General features: G+C 36.6%; 1 non-coding gene across 1 annotated transcript; it reads left to right on the top strand.

Annotated features, from left to right (window-relative positions):
• The first annotated feature begins 23,153 nt into the window (after positions 1-23,153).
• Positions 23,154-23,260, top strand: LOC115211342. Its single transcript, XR_003881610.1, has one exon. It is a non-coding gene; the product is annotated as a U6 spliceosomal RNA (small nuclear RNA).
• The last annotated feature ends 313 nt before the right edge of the window (positions 23,261-23,573 follow it).

Below are 23,573 nucleotides of genomic sequence, written 5' to 3' on the forward strand. Positions count from 1 at the left end.
GCAAAGAGCACCATACGAGCATAATCATTGACAGAACGGCTAACTGGCTTCCGTACCAGTGGCACATAAAAGGCACCGTTCGAGTGTGATCGTTACCAGTGTCACCTTACTGGCACTTGTGCCCGTGCTAGCAGGGTGCCAAGAGCACCATCCGAGTGTGATTGCTGCCAGAGCAGCCAACTGGCTTCCATGCCGGTGGCACGTAAAAGGGCACCATTCAAGCGTGATCGGTACCAATGTTGCCTTACTGGCATTTGTGCTGGTGGCATGTGTAAAAAGATTTGAGCAAGGTCGTTGCCAGTACCGCCTGCCAAAGTTTCTATAGCTGGATGCCCTTCCTAACGCCATGATGATGAGTCAATATAAAAACTGTACTGAACTTATATCAAACAGGGACTTATATCAAACTTATAATATAAGTTTCATATAAGACTTATATGAAACAATGGCTCAGTGTAGAGGTTGTAATTTGCTAATGTCTGTCAGAGAGTGATAGGGTGACTCATTGTTGAAACTGTACAGTTTGGATATATGTCAGATTGTGACTCAGTCAGGAGACCGTGCTGAATTCAGTCTAGAGACTGTACCATTACATGTCGATTAGTGACTCAGTATAGTGATTGCACAGTAGTGTACAGAGAGATGTCAGTGACACAGAGTAGAGACAGCACTGAAATCTTCAGATGTGTATCAGGCAGTGGCTCACAATAAGACTGTGGAAGCACTCCGTCGGTTACGACGATGAGGGTTCCGGTTGATCAGAATCAACGGAACAGCCTGCTTGTGAAATTAACGTGTAAGTGGCTGAGCACTCCACAGACACGTGCACCCTTAACGTAGTTCTCGGGGATATTCAGCGTGACACAGAGAGTGACAAGGCCAGCCCTTTGAAATACAGGTACAACAGAAACAGGAAGTAAGAGTGAGAGAAAGTTGTGGTGAAAGAGTACAGCAGGGATCACCACCATCCCCTGCCAGAGCCTCGTGGAGCTTTTAGGTGTTTTTGCTCAATAAACACTCACAACGCCCGGTCTGGGAATCAAAACCGCGATCCTACGACCGCGAGTCCGCTGCCCTAACCACAGTACAATAAGACTGTACTGTACAAATGTATGTTAGTGACACGATATGGAGCGTACAAATATACATCAAACAGTGACACAATAGAGACTCTTTACTTTTTGGGTCTTGTGCCTAGAGTAGAAAAGATTCTTTTCTACTCTAGGCACAAGGCCTGAAATTTTGGGGGAGGGACCAGTCGATTAAATCGACCCCAGTACGCAACTGGTGCTTAATTTATCGATCCTGAAGTCAGCCTCAGCAGAATTTGAACTCAGGATGTAAACACCAATGAAATACCTATTTCTTTACTACCCACAAGGGGTTAAACACAGAGAGGACAAACAAGGACAGACAAACGGATTAAGTCGATTATATCGACCCCAGTGCATAACTGGTACTTATTTAATCGACCTCCAAAGGATGAAAGGGAAAGTCGACCTCGGCGGAATTTGAACTCAGAACATAGCGGCAGACGAAATATCACTAAGCATTTTGCCCGGCATGCTAATGATTCTGCCAGCTTGCCACCTTAAAATATTCTTTTCTGCTCTAGGCACAAGGCTCGAAATTTTGGGAGAGGTGACCAGTCAATTAGATCGACCCCAGTACACGACTGGTACTTAATTTATTGATCCCAAAAGGATAAAAGGAAACTAGAGTAGAAAAGAATATGGACTCTCTACTGCATGTCTTGTATGTATATCTAGCATGTTCTAAGCATATGTATTGTGTGTCTTTCTATGTACAATGCTGTATGCTTGTAGGTACTACACTGTATATCCTGTATTGTATGTCAATGAGACAACAAAGAGAACTCAGTATAAATATTTAACCAAAATTATATCTATATATCAAGCAATAAAACAGTTTTAAATCCTGTATGCGAAATCGAATCGAATCGAACCAGCCAGGATCCCTGGTCTGGTGGTACGTAAAAAGCACCATCCGACTCGTAGCCGATGCCAGCACCGCCTCGTCTGGCTTCCGTGCCGGTGGCACATAAAATGCACCAATCCGACCGTGGCCATTGTCAGCCTCGCCTGGCACCTGTGCAGGTGGCACGTAAAAAGCACCCACTACACTCACGGAGTGGTTGGCGTTAGGAAGGGCATCCAGCTGTAGAAACACTGCCAGATAAGACTGGAGCCTGGTGCAGCCTTCTGGCTTCCCAGATCCCCGGTCGAACCGTCCAACCCATGCTAGCATGGAGAACGGACGTTAAACGACGATGATGATGATGATGATGTCCTGAGCATATTGTATTGTACATCCTCTGTATACTATACTGTATGCCTGTATGTACTGTGCTCTATATCTTGTGCTGTATGTCAATGAGACAACAAGGAAAACTCAGTATAAATATTTAACCAAAATTATATATTTATATATCAGGCAATAAAACACTTTTAAATGTGCACAGACTAGAGCAACACTATTTAACAATACCTCTTTTGCCATCCTTTATTCTTTATCTCTCACTTTCACCCACCATCTATCCATTTATCACTTTATCTATTTTGTAGTTCACTGAATCATATCTTGTCAACTAAATTTGGCATGAAAATCACCATAAATACAATTTCTTGCTTTGTGCTTGAGAAGATCTGTGTAATAATTTCTGTGTTTCTTTAAAGTTTAGCTAGCAGGCTGCCACTGACAGATGCAGAAACAAATCTTATTGACTCAAACAACTACATTTTTATACACGGAATCTATCAAACTAGTTCGAGAATGCTCCAACTATAAAACTTACTGAATTATTTATCTTCCTTTATGAGTATGCATTTTTCTTACTGGAACTAACTTTGTGTGAGTATGTGTGTGCAGGTATGCATGCTGTATGTGTGAGTATGTGTACATGTATATATGGGAATGCATATGTATATACATATAAGTATGTATTTATATATATATATATATATATTATACATATATATATATATACGCATATATATATGTATATATAAATATGTATGTATGTGTGTGTATATATACATGCATACATACATATATATACATATGTACATGTAGATATATGTATACAAATACATAAAATGTAATGTATACAAATACACATACATATGTATATGTATATTACATTTACAATATGCATGTATATGCATATATACATACATATACATACATATATGTATACATGTATGTATATATGTGTGTGCTTCCATATATGTGAGCTGTGTGTAAGTGCATAAATGTGTGTGTGTGTGTAAATATATATGCATATACAAATATATATGATGCAGATGATGATATTATGTATGTATACAAATACACATATATATGCATATAAATAATGCTTATATACACAAATACATATGCATGTGTGTGTGTATGTGTGTGTAGCCATGTATATATATATATATATATATATAAGATACAGATACACATACAGATGGGCAGAGAGAGAGAGAGAGTGAGAGGGAGAGAGAAATAGCTTTGCATTGAATACATACATTTATTCATTTGTCTGTTTGCACTGTTTGCTATTGACAACATTTAGTACTGCATTGTGCTGTATGCATGTGTGTGTGTGTGTGTGTGTGTGTATCTGTGTGTGCACATGTGTATGTATACAGACATTTGTGTGTGAGTGTGGGTGTGTATATATATATATATACATCTTTGTATTTATAAGTATATTGAGTTGACTATGTGAGTTTGTATCAATGTGTATATATGTGCATAAGTAAGTGAATGTATCTGTCCATGTATGTGTGTATGTGTATAGATAAATATAAATATGTACATGTATATATGTATATATATATATATATATATATATATATTATATATATATATATATACATATATATATATATATATATATATATATATATATATATATACATGTACATATATATGTATACATATATACATTCATATATATATACATATATGTATATATATATGTAAATTTATATATAAATCTATATCTATATATTTATATATAAAAAAATATCTATAGAAATATATGTGTATATATATATATATATATATATATATAGATGCAAGAGAAAAAGAGAGAGAAAAAGAGAGAGAGCGAGAGAGAAGGAGCTTGGAAAACGAACATTAAATGATGATGATGATGATAGATATATATATATTATATATATATATATATATATAATATATATATACAAATGTGGCATGTGTGAAACTAATGTTTGTATGTATGAAAGTAAACAGAAGTGAAAAGAGAGACAAACAAATAGACATCTCTTCATTGACACCTATATATGGCACATACACACACAGAGAGAAACTGCACAGACACACATTGCATACATACATATGCAATATTTACCAACATAAATACATAAGAATCATACTTATACATGCATACACACACACATCATATACATATTTATATAAACTGTAAAAAATACATAGAATATTCACACGCACACAGAGGTTATATGCACATGCAAAACTTATACACATATACACACACATACAATATGTAGACGAATTCAAAAGCTGGTCCTATACACACACACACACACACACACACACAAAATCCCCAGGCATGTTCACAAAATCCACATATAAGCATAGATATGCAGACATGTGCATATGTGCATGCACACAAATTGGCATACACTGGAACAGATCTCTTTCTTCCTATGTATACACACACATCTCCCATTCAACCCTTTATATACACACACATAGCAAACCTTCACATGCACACACAAACCTCGCAGGTACACATACACACACGTATAAATACATCATCATTGTCACCATCATCATCATCATCATCATCATCATCATCAACATCATCATCCTCATCACCATCATCATCATCATCATCATCATCATCATCAACATCATCATCCTCATCACCATCATCATCATCATCATCATCATCATCATCATCATCATCAACATCATCATCATCATCACATCATCATCATCATCATCATCAACATCATCATCATCATCATCATCATCATCATCATCATTTAATGTCTGTTGCTCATGTTTGCGTGGGTTGGATGGTTTGACCAGAGCTGGCAAGCTGGAGAGCAGCTCCAGTTTCCAGTCTGATTTGGAATCGTTTCTATGGCTGGATGCCCTTCCTAATGCCAACCTCTTTGCAGAGTGTGCTGGGTGCTTTTACGTGGACCCCACACAGGCACTTCACAGATGCTTTTACGTGGCACTGCATGGGTGCTTTTATGTGACACCACACATGCACTTTTATGTGGCACTGCACAGGTGCTTTTATGTGACACCACACATGCACTTTTATGTGGCACTGCACAAGTACTTTTACGTGGCACTGCATGGGTGCTTTTACGTGGCACCACACAGGCACTTTTATATGGCACTGCACAGGTGCTTTTATGTGGGACTGCATGGATGCTTTTATGTGGAACTGCATGGGTGCTTTTACAATGCACCACACAGGCACTTTTACATGGCACTGCACAGGTGCTTTTATGTGACACTACATGGGTGCTTTTATGTGGAACTACAGTGCCACATGACATCAACACAGGACTCTTGTAGGTCAATCCTCACCACCAGGGGGACCGGTCTTAACATTTCTGCTGGGGAATACGGGTCTTCTTGAGTATAGCAAGGTGCTGGCTCTCTCGGTACACAACCACAATATACATTGGCATACACAAACTAACCACACACACACACACACACAAAGTCTTACACACATGAACGTGTATACACATACATACACACTTGCACCAACAAACATTTATGCATTGACAAACATGTGCATATGCACAAATGCATACCTATAGGGAAAGGGGGAACGGAAGGAGAGAGAGAGAAAGAGAAAGTAAAAGACATTGAGAGAGAGGGAGGAAAAGAAAAGATGAGGCAGAAACAAAAACTGTCATATTGTAAAGGCAGAGATATTGATAATAAATTCTGCTGCAGGATGTATTTATTGAATAATAATAATAATGATAATAATAATAATAATAATAATAATAATGATAATAATAATAACAACAACAACAACATCAACAATAACAAAAACACCAATCGTCGTCATCATCATAACCATGACACAGCGATTATTATTATTATTATTTTTTTTTTTTTCTTCTTTCAAATTTGCTTCCATTTCTTGCCGGGTGTCTTCCCGACTCCTAGGGCAAAGAAACTCATAGTATACATTGGTAGGCCATTAAACTAAACGCAATAGTTCGTTCAATTTTTTTTTTTTTTAAGTTAAATTAAAATACATAGGTAGTAATAGTTCTCACATCGACAATGCTCTTCTCAATACGTGTGATGTTTATTATTATTATTATTATTATTATTTTTTATGGGGTTTTTCCACCAGGAACCTTTCGAAGCGCCTCCCCCTATTGGGAGTTTTACGTTGTTATATTATTTGATTGTTACACTGTTTTTACATGATTTTTTCACAAACGGACAAAACCCTTTGTAACCTTTCGTCCTGTTTTGTCCCTTTATGTTTTCTAATCATGTGTGTCAGCCTTTGTGGCCAATAAAAAGAATAAATTATTATTATTATTATTATTATTATTATTATTATTATTATTATTATTACGGTGGCAAGCTGGCAGAATTGTTAATATGCTGGAAAAAGTGCTTAGTGGCATGTCGTCTGTGTATACATCCTGTGTTCAAATTCTGAGGAGGTTGACTCTGCCTTTCTTCTTTTCAGGGTCAAGAAAATAAGTATCAGTCAAGCGCTGGGGTCGATGTAATCGACTTCACTTCTTTCTCAAAATTACTTGCCTTCTACAAAGATTTCTCAACACTTTCAACGTTCACTGCTGTGGCTTGAGCATCAAAACATACAGAAGAAATAGAGAGGGAATCCTTTAAAAACAGAATGAATGATACAAACCAGCTCCTGTGTGTGGTTGTTTAGTTTGACTGCTAATCAGATGCTGTTGTATATTGTGGTACTGCAGCCTCTGAAAGGATGGGGAATCAAAACTAGCCAAACTTAGGACAGCTTCTATGTAGCAATACCTAAGCCAGCTGACAGCTACAACTTGACATAAACTGAAAAATGCTCCGTCGGGGTCAAATCTATTCCTGGCCCGTTCTATGATGTATCATATAATATGGAGATTGTCATGAAAATCTCTGCTAGGATTAGATAGATTTGGGCATCTCCAGCTAACCTTCAGATAATGTCCACCTTTTCTAAATTTTTAACTCTATATAAGTATATTCTGTTGTGTCTGGGGAGAATCATTTTCTTTTCGTGCCTTATTATGCAACACACCCACCGGTAAAATTTCCACTTTTTTTTCTTATTTTTATTGTCCTAAAATTTTCGTTGCGTCTTGCAAACTTTTCAATAGTTTTGAGAAAAAGTGGAAATTTTACCAGTGAGTGTGTTACATCATAAGGCACAAAAAGAAAATGACTCTCCCCAGACACAACAGAATATGCTTCAACACACGAACTCATATAAAGAATCTTGCAAAACAAATCCCAAAACGAAATCTATATAAGTAGCATTATGGACCCAAAATTGCTGAGTGTGTTTGGATTCTTCCTCAGTGGTGTTACCACTCATTGGCTCATATAACTGGAAATTCTCCTGGTTTGTTGTTAATGAGCTGGCAGAAACGTTAACACACCAGGCGAAATACTGAGCAGTATTTCGCCTGTATTTACATTAGGTACAGGAGTGGTTGTGTGGTAAGTACCATAGTTCTGGGTTCAGTCCCACTGTGTGGCACCTTGGGCAAGTGTCTTCTACTATAGCCTCCGGCTGACCAAAGCCTTGTGAGTGGATTTGGTAGGCGGAAACTGAAAGAAGCCTGTCATATATATGTATATATATATGTGTGTATGTGTTTGTGTGTCTGTGTTTGTCCCCCCCCCCCCCTCCAACATCACTTGACAACCGATGCTGGTGTATTTACGTCCCCGTCACTTAGCGGTTCGGCAAAAGTGACTGATAGAATAAGTACTGGGCTTACAAAGAATAAGTTCTGGGGTCGATTTGCTTGACTAAAGGCGGTGCTCCAGCATGGCCGCAGTCAAATGACTGAAACAAGTAAAAAGAAAAAAAAAGAAAAAAGAAAAAGAAAAAGAAAAAAGAAGAATTGTTTCTATTAACTGAATTTCATTTGAGAAGCTTGGGTTAACCCAATGTCCCTTACATGCCCATACACTGGACATGTATGACCCATGTATGTTGTGGCTCACCTATGTATATCTGACCTATGTATGCTGTGGCTCACTGTCATCATCATCTTTGTTTAACGTCCATTTTCCATGCTAGCATGGGTTGGATGGTTTGACCGGGGTCTGGGAAGCCAGGAGGCTGCACCAGGCTCCAGTCTGATCTGGCAGTGTTTCTACAGCTGGATGCCCTTCCTAACGCCAACCACTTCATGAGTGAAGTGGGTGCATTTTACATGCCACCAGCACAGGGGCCAGAGGAAGCTGGCAATGGCCATGATCGGTTGATGCTTTTTACGTGCCACTGGCATAAAAGCCAGTCAAGACAGCACTGGCATCAACCACGTTCGGATGGTACTTTTTACGTGCCACCGGCACAGGTATCACAACTACAATTTCCATTTGATATTTATTTTGATGTTGATGTACTTGACTCAATAGGTCTCTTCAAGCACAGCAGGTTGCCCTATGATCAAGGTACTTTTGAATGGGCTGGGGCTGGTTATGCAAAACTGGTGTAGGATACAGCCATGAACTCACTTTACTTGCAAGGTCTTTGCAGTCACAGCATATCTCCAGAGGTCTCAGTCTTTCGTAATTGCCTCTGTGAGGCCCAACGTTCGAAGGTCATGCTTCAACACATCATCCCATGTTTTCCTGGGTCTAACTCTACCCCGGAATATTTCCAGGGCCCAGTGCATTGATTTGCCCAGGGGCTTACAATACTTCTAAGATGATCCTGAGTTAACCCAAGGGTTTGGTAAAAGATACTTGCACAAGGTCCAACACTGTGGAATTGGACCCTGGATTTCATGATTGCAAAGTAAACTTCTTAATTATTTGGACACTCTTAAGCTGATGAAAGTACTAATAACAACAACTACAACATCAATATAGATAACAACATCAAGGACACTACAGCATCAAAAACAATAAAAACATAAATGATAACAGCAAAATAAACAACAACAACAATAGTAATAAAGAATGATAGGAAAAAGAAGTATTTAAAAGAATCAGTGAAATTTCAAATATTACTAAATAACATACTTTCAACTACTTAATAGCTGACATTTTAAAATTTTTATCACTTAATATCTAATATCTTTAATAACTGATTAATCTTTCTTTTTATAATGCAATTAACATTTCAATATTTCAAATTTTAATTGAAAGCAAAATTACAATATTCTAAAAGCTACATATATGTAGATGTTTTGAAAAAAATTACAAAAATTTTGGTCAATTATAGTTTTGAATTAAATTCTTGAACAATTCAGATCCTACTACTCTACTTAACATAAATTCCTGGTTTTCTCTGTAAATATTGGTCTTCTTTGTAAGTTCTGGTTCTTCATAAATCCTTGTCTTCTCACTAAATCACAAAGTTCAATCCCACTTAAGTTCCACTGTATGGAACATTGGGCAAATGTTTTCTAATGTAGCCTCAAGCAACAAGTGCCTTGTATGTGGATTTAGTAGATGGAAACCATAGTAATATTAATGATAATAATAATAATAATAATAATAATAATAATAATAACAATAATAATAATAACAATAATAACAATAATAATGATGATGATGATGGTACAAAGCCAGCAATTTCGGAAGAAGGGGCAATTCAAGTACATCAGTTGGTATTTACTTTATCAAACTCCCTGAAAGGATGAGTAGTGGAGCCTACATTGGCAAAATTTGAATTCAGAATGTAAAGATGGACAATATGACACTAAGTATTTTGCCCAGCAAGCTAACAATTCTGCCAGTTTGCCACCTTGATGATGATGATGATAATAATAATAATAATAATAATAATAATAATAATAATAATAATAATACTCCACTGGTGACTATGCCGTAATTATGGATATGAGGTTACGGGTGCTTGGTACCAACATACAACTGGAAAAGGTAATGGACGAAAAGGGGAAGGCAAAAATCCTCTGGGACTTTGACTTCCAGACATATAAGATATTAGAGCATCAAAGGCTGAATATAGTAACCTTTAGGAGGGACAACCAAGAGCGCCTAATAATTGACGTGGCAGTGCCAGGAGGTCAACATGTCATATTGAAAGAAAGAGAAAAGGTTGATAAATATGGAGACCTGAGAATTGAGAGATTGCTTAGATGTGACAGCTACGAGAGTCAAACATAAAGGTTATCCCTACTGTCATTGGAGCATTAGGTTCAATATCACCCAATCTGAAAAAAACATCTGAAAATACCCTACAATCTAGATGTATTGCAAAAGGCGGCATTACTTGGAACTGTACGCTTATTGCATAAAGTACTGTCTGTCTGAGGTCCTTGTTGTGACTTGACAAACAGTACAAACCCCCTGTAGACACAATATCTTCAATCAACAACCTCACGATATTGGATACTGTGTGACGTCTTTAATAATAATAATAATAATAATAATAATAATAATAGTTAGAGTAGTAATAATGATGATGATGATAATAATAATAATAATGATAATAATAATAATAATGATGATAATAATAATAATAATAATAATAATAATAATAATAATAATAGTAATAATAATAATAATAAAAAAAAGGGACTGATTGCTACCTAACTCAGATACCAGGAAACCCCAAAATGGCAGAAATTCAAAAGATAGTGCTCATGGGAATTGCTCATATCCTACGCAAAATACTCTCTATGTAATCCCAAGGTTTAAAACAAACTTTTTGTTTTTTTATGTATTAGACATTCACTAGTACAACACCAAAAAAACCCCCAAATGTATGGCACACTAGGCATAACAACAACGTGAACTTCCAACCTGTTGTTTCTTGAGGTCTCTGGGTGAGACTTGGAGCCAACTTGTACAAATATAAAGCAAAAGTTAGACATAGAATAATAATAATAATAATAATAATAATAATAATAATAATAATAATAATAATAATAAGAAGAAGAAGAAGAAGAAGAAGAAGAAGAAGAAGAAGAAGAAGAAGAATAAGAAGAAGAAATTGCAAGAATGGGGACTATGAAGAGAGTGTCTGTCATTCCAGTAGTTTTAGGGGCACTGGGAGCACTAGCAACCAAGTTCGAGAAGTATGTCAAAGAAATCAGAATTGACTTGAGGGCAGAGCAAGACCCCAAAACTGCTCTGCTGGGGACAGCTAGGATTTTGAGATTGATACTTGGATGTTGAATGTCTCCTACGATAATTTACAACCAAGTATCAAAGCTTATAATGTGCGGAAAGTGACCCTGTGAGACCTCTGGACAGCAGGCTGCTGTCCGCTGTCACAGAATCCTCAAGAACAAACAAGACCGAACGTTCTGAAAAGTGAAACAATAATAATAATAATTTTTTCTCCTAAATGCACAAGGCCTGAAATTTGTGGGGAGAGGACTAGTCAACTAAATCAACCCCAGTGTTTTACGGGTACTTGATTTATCGACCCCAAAGGGATGAAAGGCAAAGTCGGCCTCAGTGGAATTTGAACTCAGAACATAACGGTAGACGAAATATCACTAAGTATTTTGCCTGGCATGCTAACTATTCTGTCAGCTCCCCACCATAATGATAATAATAATAATAATAATAATAATAATAATAATAATAATAATAATAATAATAATAATAATAATAATGATAATAATAATAATAATAATAATAATAATAATAATAATAATAATAATAATGATAATAATAATAATAATAATAATAATAATAATAATAATAATAATAATAATAATGATAATAATAATAATAGTAAATGCCCTGATGCAGTACCAGGCAGTGGGTCTCATGGCTTCTGATCTTAACTGATTGGAAGTGTTATCATGTACATTGTTTTGTCTTGGTATAAAAGATGGGCTACAGCAAATATTCTGCTCAATACCACAGATTTGCTTGTCAGTTGTTTGACCTTAACCAGTTGAACATGTCCCTTAGTGGCTGACGATATGTGCATCTCTGATCATGAGCAGAAGTAGTGGGGGAGCATCATAGCCATGTGTTGAGAAGGATTCTTTGGAGTTTGAATAATTCACCTCTGGAAACATGGGTGGTTCTTTCAACATCCTTAAACAACCCTTATTCAGGGACCGCTTGAGCGGGATGGGCTACTCAACCTGAAGAAAATTCTAACTGGGCCCCACCTGCAAGGTCATGTGCTGTTTATCTTGATATGAGATCACCATGTCGCGCACATATGGTTGTGATGCATGTGCCTGGTGTGCCCTTATCAGACGGGTAGTCATGATGGGTATATTGGGCTTCGTATATTTTACCCCAGTGTCACTTTGATGGCATGAACTGCTCTCTCACTCAATAATAATAATAATAATAATAAAGCAATAGCAATCATAATACTTGTGAGTAAAAGTTATAGAAAATGTTTCTAAAGAAACAGAAGGTGAATATCTATATTTGTGAAAACATTCCAAATAGAAGTATTTCTAAATAGCACTAAATTGGTCAGGTCAAGGTTTGTGTCAGGGGAGCTAACATGATAAGGTTAGGTGCAAAGTTTAGCAATTTTATCCAGCCAGGGTCAGCAGTGACGTGTCTATGAAGCTAACTCTGAACACAATAAAATGGAAATGGTATGAATTTCTTACTAAAATTGCATTGAAGTGTTCTTTCACTGAGAGACAAATATATATATAGTTTCATTGATTTTCTTTTTCAAAACTTCCATTAAATATTTATGTTCAACCAGAGAATGACTTCTATGTCAGTTACATTTCTTCTAATAGAGAATTTAAAAGTAAATTCTCATCATCATCATCATCGTTTAACGTCTGTTTTCCATGCTAGCATGGGTTGGACGGTTCGACCAGGATCTGGGAAGCCAGGAGGCTGCACCAGGCTCCAGTCTGATCTGGCAGTGTTTCTACAGCTGGATACCCTTCCTAATGCCTTCCACTCCGTGAGTGTAGTGGGTGCTTTTTACATGCCACCGGCACAGGGGCCAGGCGAGGCTGGCAACGGCCATGATCGGTTGGTGCTTTTTACATGCCACCGGCACGGAGGCCAGTCGAGGCGGCACTGGCAACGGCTACGTTTGGATGGATCTTTTTACGTGCCACCGGCACTGGTATCACAATTACAATTTCCATTGATTTTTTGATCGATTTCGATTTCACTTGCCTCAACAGATCTTTGCAAGCAGAGTTTTGTGTCCCAAGGAGGAGAGGTATGCATAAGTGAACTGGCTACATCCCAGGTAAAGGCCACGGGTTATGGTCTCACTTGTCCTACCGGGTCTTCTCACGCACAGCATATTTCCAACAGTCTCGGTCACTAGTCATTGCCTCGGTGAGGCCTAATGTTCGAAGGTCGTGTTTCACCACCTTGTCCCAGATCTTCCTGGGTCTACCTCTTCCACAGGTTCCCTCAACTGCTAGGGTGTGGCACTTTTTTACACACCTATCTTCATCCATTCTCGCCACATGACCATACCAGCGCAAACGTCTCTCTTGGACCTCACAACTGATGCTTCTTAAAAATAAAATAATTTTTCTGGAGATTTTGAAAGAAACATGAAAATTTCAGCCTGTGGTTGTGAGTCTTCAAACCCGTACTTGCTGACTTACTTGTATGTGTGGCAGCATTCATTTGGTGTGGGTTGAGCTGGCCATGACCATCACAAATGCTGACCACATTTGACTGTCAGCTGATGCTGCCATTTCCTATTGAAGTGTAGAGTTCATGTTTGGAGTTCCAGTGGGAATACCTGTAAGATATCGTAACTCAGGGAGGGATGAATTATCATAACCACTCGGTGAAGGCACATGGCTCAGTGGTTAGAGCATCAGGCTTACAATCATGAGATAGTGAGTTCGATTCCCAGTCTGGGTTGTGTGTTGTGTTCTTGGGCAAAACACTTTATTTCATGTTGCTTCAGTTCACTCAGCTGTTGAAGTGAGTTGCGACATCACTGGTGCCAAGCTGTATCAGCCTTTGCCTTTCTCTTGGAGAAGGGAGACTGGTATGCTTGAGCAAGTGCTGGTCTTCCACAAATAATCTTGCCTGGACTTGTACCTAGTGGAGATAACTTTCTATGTGCAATCCTATTGTTGTTTATGATGAAGGGTTTTTTTTTCTTTATGCTGTGTGGGTGGATGCAGGAGTGCTGATTTACTAAGATAAGATATTAAGAGTTGGTAGAGGACAGAAGTTGAACTTAATGAATTATGATTCAAAGGGGTTTGGGATTTGTGGATAATCGTAGGGGTAGGAGAGAGAAGAGGTCAATATAAGGAAGTATGACAAGAGGTAAGACTGACCACATATGGGGTGAAGCAGAAGTTGACTTAATGAGATATGACATAGTATAAGGTTGGCATAGTAAAACCTCTGCAGCAGACTGAGATGAAGTTAACCTATTGAGCCATGGCAATCAGAGAAGCAACCATAACCTGTTGCTTTGTTGACTACCATGAGCTGGCAGTTGGATGCCTTTAGTGGAAAATAAACTGTTACAAGTATTTGGACCTGACCTATAGTCTAACAATAATATTTTCTTATCAGTAATGGAATCCCGCAAAGGGTCATGAACTCTTCTTTCCCCAAATCATAAAACTGTTGAACTATTTATAAGTGGGTTAAGAAGGCCGACCAAAGGAGTTATGAGAACAAAAATTGGATGGAGTATGATTTTCATAGCAAGATGATTTTCTCAGTATGAAAAAACAGTTAAAAAAGCGAGTCATTCCAACTGAGCAATTGAGCTATTTTCAGGTATGTGATTATGCATACAGATAATGAACTGACCTGTTATGGGGGTGGAGTTATTCTCTATTGGAATAGCCCACTCACTGTTTCAACAGAGTGAAGCAAGATAAGCCCTATGTGTTGTAACAAGCTGGGTTTCCCTAGTAAGCCACCATATCAGGGAGAACAGAAGCAACTTAGATTATTTTTACAGTCAGATGTGTGGTTGAATATGTATAAGATTAATGAACTAACCAGTTATGAAGTTGGGGGCTATTTTCGGTAGGAATAGCAAAGGAGCTATTCAAACAGAGAAGAGCAGGTTAGACAGTGTGTTGTTTTAATTCAAGCAGCAGGGTTTCCCAAGTGAGACATTATTCCAGGAGGAACAGAAGCAATTTAACAGATCTTTTTTATAATCAGGTATTTGGTTGAGTATATGTAAGGATTATGAACTTTCTCTGTCATAGATGATAGAAAGTACCTTATTTATATAATCTATTGGTGCTAACATAAACTGGTTGATGATATGATGACCTCAAGAGTATCATGATCTAGTCCAAAGGTTATCAACAGGGGCCCTTTGGAACTCGATGGAGACGTTTTGGAACAAAGGGGCACTGGGGGTGTTAAGAGACTGGGGGGATGCTGGGTGGAGCACTGGAAGACTCTCAGCTTTGGTAAGTTTAATTTGAAATTAACAAGTAACAGCCATATTTTGACATCTCTGCGACAGTCAGTTTAAACAGTGTCTTTTTGTTTCAAATTTTCAAAACCTTAAAAAACACTTTTTCCACTTTTACAACACCAAGCAAATTCCTGGTACCATGTGTAACTGGTGTCATTAAAGTGAAGCCTCCAAAACAAAAACAAAAACTAAAAACAGATGAATAGTGACAAACGACTAAAAGAAAACAAGTAATGAATAAAAGTGAAAGGATCTTTTCACTTTCGTAGCCTGAGGGCAGATTTTTCTAGTTAACTAAATAATTTGAAACTTCGTATACTGGTAGAGTGTCTCAAAAGAAAACACTAGTTCCAACTTGTTTATTTGAGAAAAATCTATTTTATGACTTTAAACTTAGATTAAAAGCTAAATGTGTGTGTATGTGTATGGGTATGTTTGTGTGCAAATATATAAAGAATGATGTTTAGAATTTTGGATCAAACTGGCTTTTAGGAGTGGGTGATAGGTATGTATTTGTGTATGTGTGTGTATGTATGGGTATGTTTGCATGTATATTGTAGCATGTGTTGCCATTTTAAATTCCTTTCTGTGATTGGACTTAAATTGACCCCTGGCTATAAAAGACCCAACCACACACACACACACACACACACACATTTGTTTTAGGTTTTGTACCCATTTGAACTGCAGACATACACCAGATAACATAGTAAGTCTTATGTTCTGAAATTTAAATTTTGAATTTGTTTTAATTATAAAATTACACCTCATCTAAAAACACATCTTTTGGCTTTGGCAAACAGAACCTTTTCTTTCACTTTTTATATTTTTTGTTAAGTTAGAATTTCTCTGTTTTAGTTGGGATTTTCCAGTTTCCTGTATCAAGCAATGGCCGGAAGCATTTAAAAGAAAAAAATTAAATTCATAGAACTGAACAAAATCAAAAATGTTAATTTTAATCGTAATGATGGAGAGGGGTAAAGATTTTCCCTTTCCTTAATACTAACAAGAGCATAGTTTGAGGGAGGTTTGGTTGCTATTTCTAGCAAATTGAACAGCCACACAGAGAGTAATTCATTGGCTCATTTGTTGATGTGTATAAATAAAACAAAAACGAAAGAAAAAACAGACACTAGCAAACACACACACACACACACACACACACACACACATGAATAGACAGAATTATAATGTAAGCACATATTTTTACAAATTTTTACAAAATTTTTCTGATTCTGGGTTCTTTGTGGTTTTCGTCATTGTTTACAATTATCATTAAAAAATATTTTTAATGGCGTAGGAGCAGCTTTGTGGTAAGTAACTTGCTTCCCAACCACATGGTTCTGGGTTCAGTCCCACTGTGTAGCACCTTGGGCAAGTGTCTTCTACTATAGCCTCGGGTCGACCAAAACCATGTGAGTGGATTTGGTAGACGGAAACTGAAAGAAGCCTGTCGTATATATGTATGTATATATATATGTGTGTGTATGTGTGTGTATATGTTTGTGTGTCTGTGTCTGTCCCCCCAACATCACTTGACAACCGATGCTGGTGTGTTTACGTCCCCGTAACTTAGTGGTTCAGCAAAGAGGCTGATAGAATAAGTACTAGGCTTACAAAGAATAAGTCCTGGGGTCGATTTGCTCAACCAAATGTGGTGCTCCAGCATGGCCACAGTCAAAATGACTGAAACAAGTAAAAGAGAGAGTATCATACAGATGTAATTTTTGACAATGAATCTGAATTTGTTTTTTATTTATTCCAAAAAAAAATTTGCAAAAATGTTACAGGTGTTTAAAGTTTGATAATTCTCAGAATTTTCAGCCAATCAGAAAACAGTGCGTTCGCTACCTCATCCATCATCAGGACGGGGTAGGGGGTATCAGCATGTCAAAACATTAAACTAATTATGTGAGGAAATCAAATATTTAAAAGCTACGAACAAACAAGCCAACAGTCAAAACATTAAAATATACACAAGGTAAGTTAATATTAAAACATTCGCGAGCAAATTAACAGGAGTTGCTAGAAATAACAGTCAAAACATTGTTTAAAACTGACATATATTAATTTTAAAAATTCAAGAACGATAGTTTGCAACATACTCTAGGATTTTATAAAACAAATTATCTTTCTTGCTTCTCCTTCTCCACATAAATTCATAAAAATAAGAGTCAACCATGCCCAGGTACTTTCAATTTGTTGAATGTGAATCCCAACTGTTATGAAAACAAACAGTTATAGAACAAGTGGTGGTCACAAGTCCTTGTGTGCATGTGCGGCATCTTTGGTTACTATGGAAACAGAGTTTTTCGCAATCAGCTATGGAACACGTGGTTCTTCTTTGCTCTGGTTATTATAGAAACAGACTTCTTTGCCATGGTGAAATATTCCCTTCTGATTGGCTAGAATACCCAAATTTTGCAAATTTTAAAGGCTAATAACTTTTTAATTATGGGATTTATAGGGAAAATCATAATTAGTATACAAAACGTAATCCATATACCAAATGTGAAAACAATTGGAAGAAAATTGTAAACAGTGATGAAAACCACAAAGATCCTGATTCTGTCTTCTGCACAATGGATACAACTATGCAGAAAAAAAAAAAATCTCCTTTCCCCAACCAATTTAAAAAAAGAATCATGGTTTTAAAATATGGACAGCCCGAATCTACCATTCGTTTCTCTTTATAATTTCCAAAAATTTTTTTAATACTTTTATTGAAGAAAGTCAGTTGATGGTCTTCACATTTTTTCACATAATCCTGGACCTTATATGTAAAATGCCAGTGACATGCTGCATGTCCACCAACAATATTAGCAGACAGACAGCCGTACAGTGGTATGACATATAGTCACAGTAGACAAAAATCTTCTTTTTGAGGAAAAATGAAGTTGGAAGAGTGGTGAAGAAGTTTTGGATACTTGTGCAAATTTTTGTGTACATGTGCATGTATAAAAATATAATTAAAACATCCACGGTGTGAATTTTCTAAAACCCCTTTAGGGACAAATAGTTTTTGCAATAAATTCCAATTTAATTGGAATCTACACGATCTGAAGCATATTTGTAGAAAAGAAATATTTAATTTTCTCAAGGTTATGAAGAAGCAAATCTTTGAGGCACAATTCTATAGATATGCTGAAATATCTCTATATCCATAAACGTCAAAATGTCTGTGTGCCTGCGTGTCTGTGTGTCCTTTATACAAATCCACAGTTTTTCACGTAAAAGGCTTGCATTTTCTATGGACTTTCAAAATTGTCTGAGGGTGGTCGTGAAAATCTTTTCATTTCCCCAGTCACCCCAAAAAGCCTTTTAAAAAGTCGATAAACCGACCCCTTATGCCCATAAGTTATTTTGCGGCCAAATTCGATATTTTTGTTTTCTTCTGCCTCCTTTTTTGTCCGACTAATGGTATGTGCACAGTCCCGCTGATTTTCCATGATTATGCCATTCCAGGTGTGAAAACTGAAGTTCAATGAATATTAATTACTCTCATAAAAAGTTCCAACTTGGCTCATAAACAACAAAACTGGCCTAGGCTGAAATGTGATAAGAAACTTAGCTCTTGATTTAGTGAAAAATTTTTATTGTGACCCGGCAATGAGCAACAAGCACTAGCACTAGACCCAGCACTGCCGGGTCATAGTGTTAGTTTATATATATACAATGATGTAGATAAAATTAACTCAGTAAAAATCTATGTATGTGTGTATATATTTGTATGTTTCTGTATGCATTTAAACATGTATATGTATAAGTTTCAGAAGATATAATAATGGAATAAAAGTCAGTCATAATAAGAGATCTCCCCAAAACCTATTTCCTTAATTTTTAGCAACTGTTTCTGGCACACATATTTACGTAATTTTGATTTTGAAGTATTTAAGAAGTTATTTGGAAATTATACAGAGAAACGAATGGTAGTATCGGACTGTCCATATTTTAAAACCATGAATTAAAAAAAAAAAATTGTGTGTGTGTGTATCAAACTTTTACTTCAGAAGTTTATGGCTTCACAGGAATAAGCATGGAAAACTATCAATATAACCAATTTTCAGATTTTTTTATTTCCTTTTAAAAAATTCAGATTTTGTGAATGAAAGAAACTAGATCCTAAATAAGAAATGAATGTTTAATAGGACAAATTTCCAGATCTTTTTACATCATTTTAAAAGGTGGCTAATTTTGTGACTCAAACTAACTAGATCCAAGTACAGTGAATACCATCCTCCACAATTTGCTACTCATATGAAGTACATATGTATTTCAACAATTTCTATCAAATATTCTCTCTTTCTTGAGTATAAAAAAATCTTCTTCCTGGGTGACAATAACTTATATGTCAGATTGTTGCACAAGTTCTAGCCATTTTGATAACAGAAATCAGGAAGGTTTGAAATGATTTCATCAGCATTTACTTGTACTAAAGAGCACTCCGTCAATAGACAACACATTGATCTCATAAGTGTTGCACGGTGGAAATAAACGCAATTACCAAACTTTCAATTTATTATTTCGTTTTTTTTTTTGCCTTTCAATTTGTACATCTGTACTCCTCATTGTGTACAAGCACATATGTAAAATGACATCCTTTATATTTTAATCATTATCAAAATAAGAAGTATATCGAAAAATAAAAATATTTTCTAGCCCGGGGGGGGGGGGGGGTGATTTGTGACTCAGAGGGTCAAAAGGAGGCGTTTGGCCAAACTGGGCTGAGAACCTTTGATCTAGTCAATAAGGTTATGATGTAAAACTGTCAATTGGATTTAATCAACAAAGCCCCCTTAATGGGAACCTTACCAATAAAGTCATAATCTTTAGAAGGCCAATGTAGGCCAGTCTATTTCTTCACTACCCACAAGGGGCTAAACACAGAGGGGACAAACAAGGACAGACAAATGGATTAAGTCGATTACATCGACCCCAGTGCGTAACTGGTACTTAGTTTATCGACCCCGAAAGGATGAAAGGCAAAGTCAGCCTCGGCGGAATTTGAACTCAGAACGTAGCGACAGACGAAATACTGCTGAACTTTTCGCCCGGCGTGCTAACGTTTCTGCTATGTAGCCCAATCTGTCAATAAAGAATGACTAGGGGTAAAATCAATTAATTATTATTCAGAGCTAGGTCAACCTTTACTGAGCAGACCTATGATAGAAAGCATTTCTGCCATGACCATCACGTTTTTGGTGGTTTGTATTTTGTTTGACTGGTGTGTAGACTACATTATATAATGTACCTTGTGTTTATATAAAACAATAGGGTGTGATTTAAAAGAAATATGGCTGCTATTTCTAGCATATCAAGTGATCATGTATAGGCTCTCTGATAGTTGTTTTTGGTAGTTCCAGAGAAATGAAGAGGTGTATGTTATCAGTGATTTTAATAACTTTTGTAGCAATCATTCTATTTTCCTTAGTGAGTGCCTGGTACTTGACAGAACCAGCTTTTACATTCTTTCAAGGTTGATAAATAAAATATCAATCCTACATCCTTTCAAGGTTGATAAATAAAGTACCAGTCCTTACATTCTTCCAAGGTTGATAAATAAAGTACCAGTCATTACATCCTTGCAATCTTCATAAATGAAGTACCAGTCAGTACATCCTTCTAAGATTGATAAATAAAGTACCAGCTTTTACATTCTTTCAAGGTTGATAAATAAAATATCAATCCTACATCCTTTCAAGGTTGATAAATAAAGTACCAGTCCTTACATTCTTCCAAGGTTGATAAATAAAGTACCAGTCATTACATCCTTGCAATCTTCATAAATGAAGTACCAGTCAGTACATCCTTCTAAGATTGATAAATAAAGTACCAGTCATTACATCCTTTCAAGGCTGATAAAGTATCAGTTCTTACATCCTTTCAAGGTCGATAAATAAAGTACAGATTAATAAATAGAGTACCAATCCTACATCCTTTCAAGGTGATAAATAAAGTACCAGTCATTATATACAAGTTTAACAAATAAAGTACCAGTCAGTACATCCTTCTAAAATTGATAAATAAAGTACCAATCCTTACATCCTTTCAGGCTGATAAATAAAGTACCAGTCATTACACCCTTGCAAGTTTGACAAATAAAGTACCAGCCAGTACATCCTTTATAGGTTGATAAATAAAATACTAACCAGTACATCTTTTCAAGGTTTATAAACTAAGTACCAGTTTAGTACTAAGATCAATTCAGTTTTTACTTTCTCCTTTTTATTTCTGGACTGTACCTGCAAAAGTCTAGCCCTTGTACATTTTGCTTCACTGATTCAGCTTAAGAACTGCATTTAAGTAAGACATGTCTATGGAATAATTCAGCTATTCATATATTAAATTTCATGACCAGGAAGTCAGTTGCTTGAACAACTGAATGTTTAATGCAAGACTGATAAAGATTTTCCTATTATTGTTTGGTTGAATGTCTAAATATCTGAGATTAGTTGTTATTAACAAGATAACAGTTTTCTGGACGATTAACTTCATCAGTTCAATATTTCAATAATCACATTTACATTATGTTTCAAATGTAGATCACACCAATGAAAGCAGATAATGTTAGATCTGTCTTCAGCCCTAAGATTCACCAGTCTTACCCAAATTCCATGGCTTATAATTGGCCTAGTCCCAACATTCCCTTGAATGTGATGAATGGAATGCTGATCTACCCCAGGGTTAATCATTTATAGTCATCGATCACTGATTAGTGAAAGTAACTTGGAGATAATTATCAAAATTTTAATTCTGATGATAATGATGTCGTCAGTAAGACAACATTCATTATTCCCATCATTTTTGCTTATCATAAAATTGTAATAATAAACTAGCACTATGACCCGGCAACGCTGGGTCTTAGTGCTAGTGCATGCATATACAGCTGCGTGCATGCACACATACACGCGGATACTGTCCAAATCTCTGACCAATCACATACAGCTAGCTGGCATTCAATTGGTGTATCAAGTTTCAGGCATTTTGACTGGGTTTTGGATAGAAAATTCACAAAAAAGTCACTTCTATTGATTTTTTAATGGCTTTGCTGTGTGACTGGGGAAATGTAAAGATATGCACGGCCACCCTTGGACGGTTTTGAATGACCATAGAAAGTGCGAGCCCTCTAACTGAAAAATTGTAGATTTGTATAAAGGACACACACACAGACAAACATTTTGCTGTTTATATATATAGAGATGACCAGTAATAATTAGCTCATTGGTAGATAATAAGGCCTCTGGACATTAGTGTCTCAAATCCTAGGACTCACAGGGCCAGGTGCCTGGTTTCCATGGCATGTAAATTAATGAATTCACTATATTCTCCCCAGTCCATTGCAGGGTTAATCAATTACAGCTGAGTAAACTGAAGCAATATGAAATGAAGTGTTTTGTTCAAGAATGCAATGGACCACCCAAACAAGGAATTGAAACCATGATCTATCAACCATTAGGCAACTCTCTAACCACTAGGACATGTGATGTCACCAAAACATAGCATAGATATAAAATAGTTGCAGGAGTGGGTGTATGGTAAAAAGTTTGTACTAGCTATGGTGGCACATATTCTAAAATTGGAATGATACAGAGAAGATTAGCATGGCTCCTGCTCAAGGATGACATGCAAATTCGTCAAGCATTCCATATTTTTTAATGGCGGCAAGTTGGCAGAAACGTTAGTATGCCAGGCAAAATGTTAAGCGGTATTTCGTCTGCCTCTATGTTCTGAGTTCAAATTTCGCCAAGGTTGACTTTGCCTTTCATCCTCTCGGGGTCGATTCAATTAGTACCAGTTATGCACTGGGGTTGATATAATCGACCTAATCCATTTGTCTGTCCTTGTTTGTCCCCTCTGTGTGTAGCCCCTTGTGAGCAGTAAAGAAATAAGGAACATTAGCACGCCAGGCGAAATGCTTAGCAGTATTTCGTCTGTCTTTATGCTCTGAGTTCAAATTCTGCTGAGG

Source organism: Octopus sinensis, linkage group LG4, assembly GCF_006345805.1.
Source record: "Octopus sinensis linkage group LG4, ASM634580v1, whole genome shotgun sequence".
In the NCBI taxonomy this organism is placed as follows: Eukaryota; Metazoa; Mollusca; class Cephalopoda; order Octopoda; family Octopodidae; genus Octopus; species Octopus sinensis.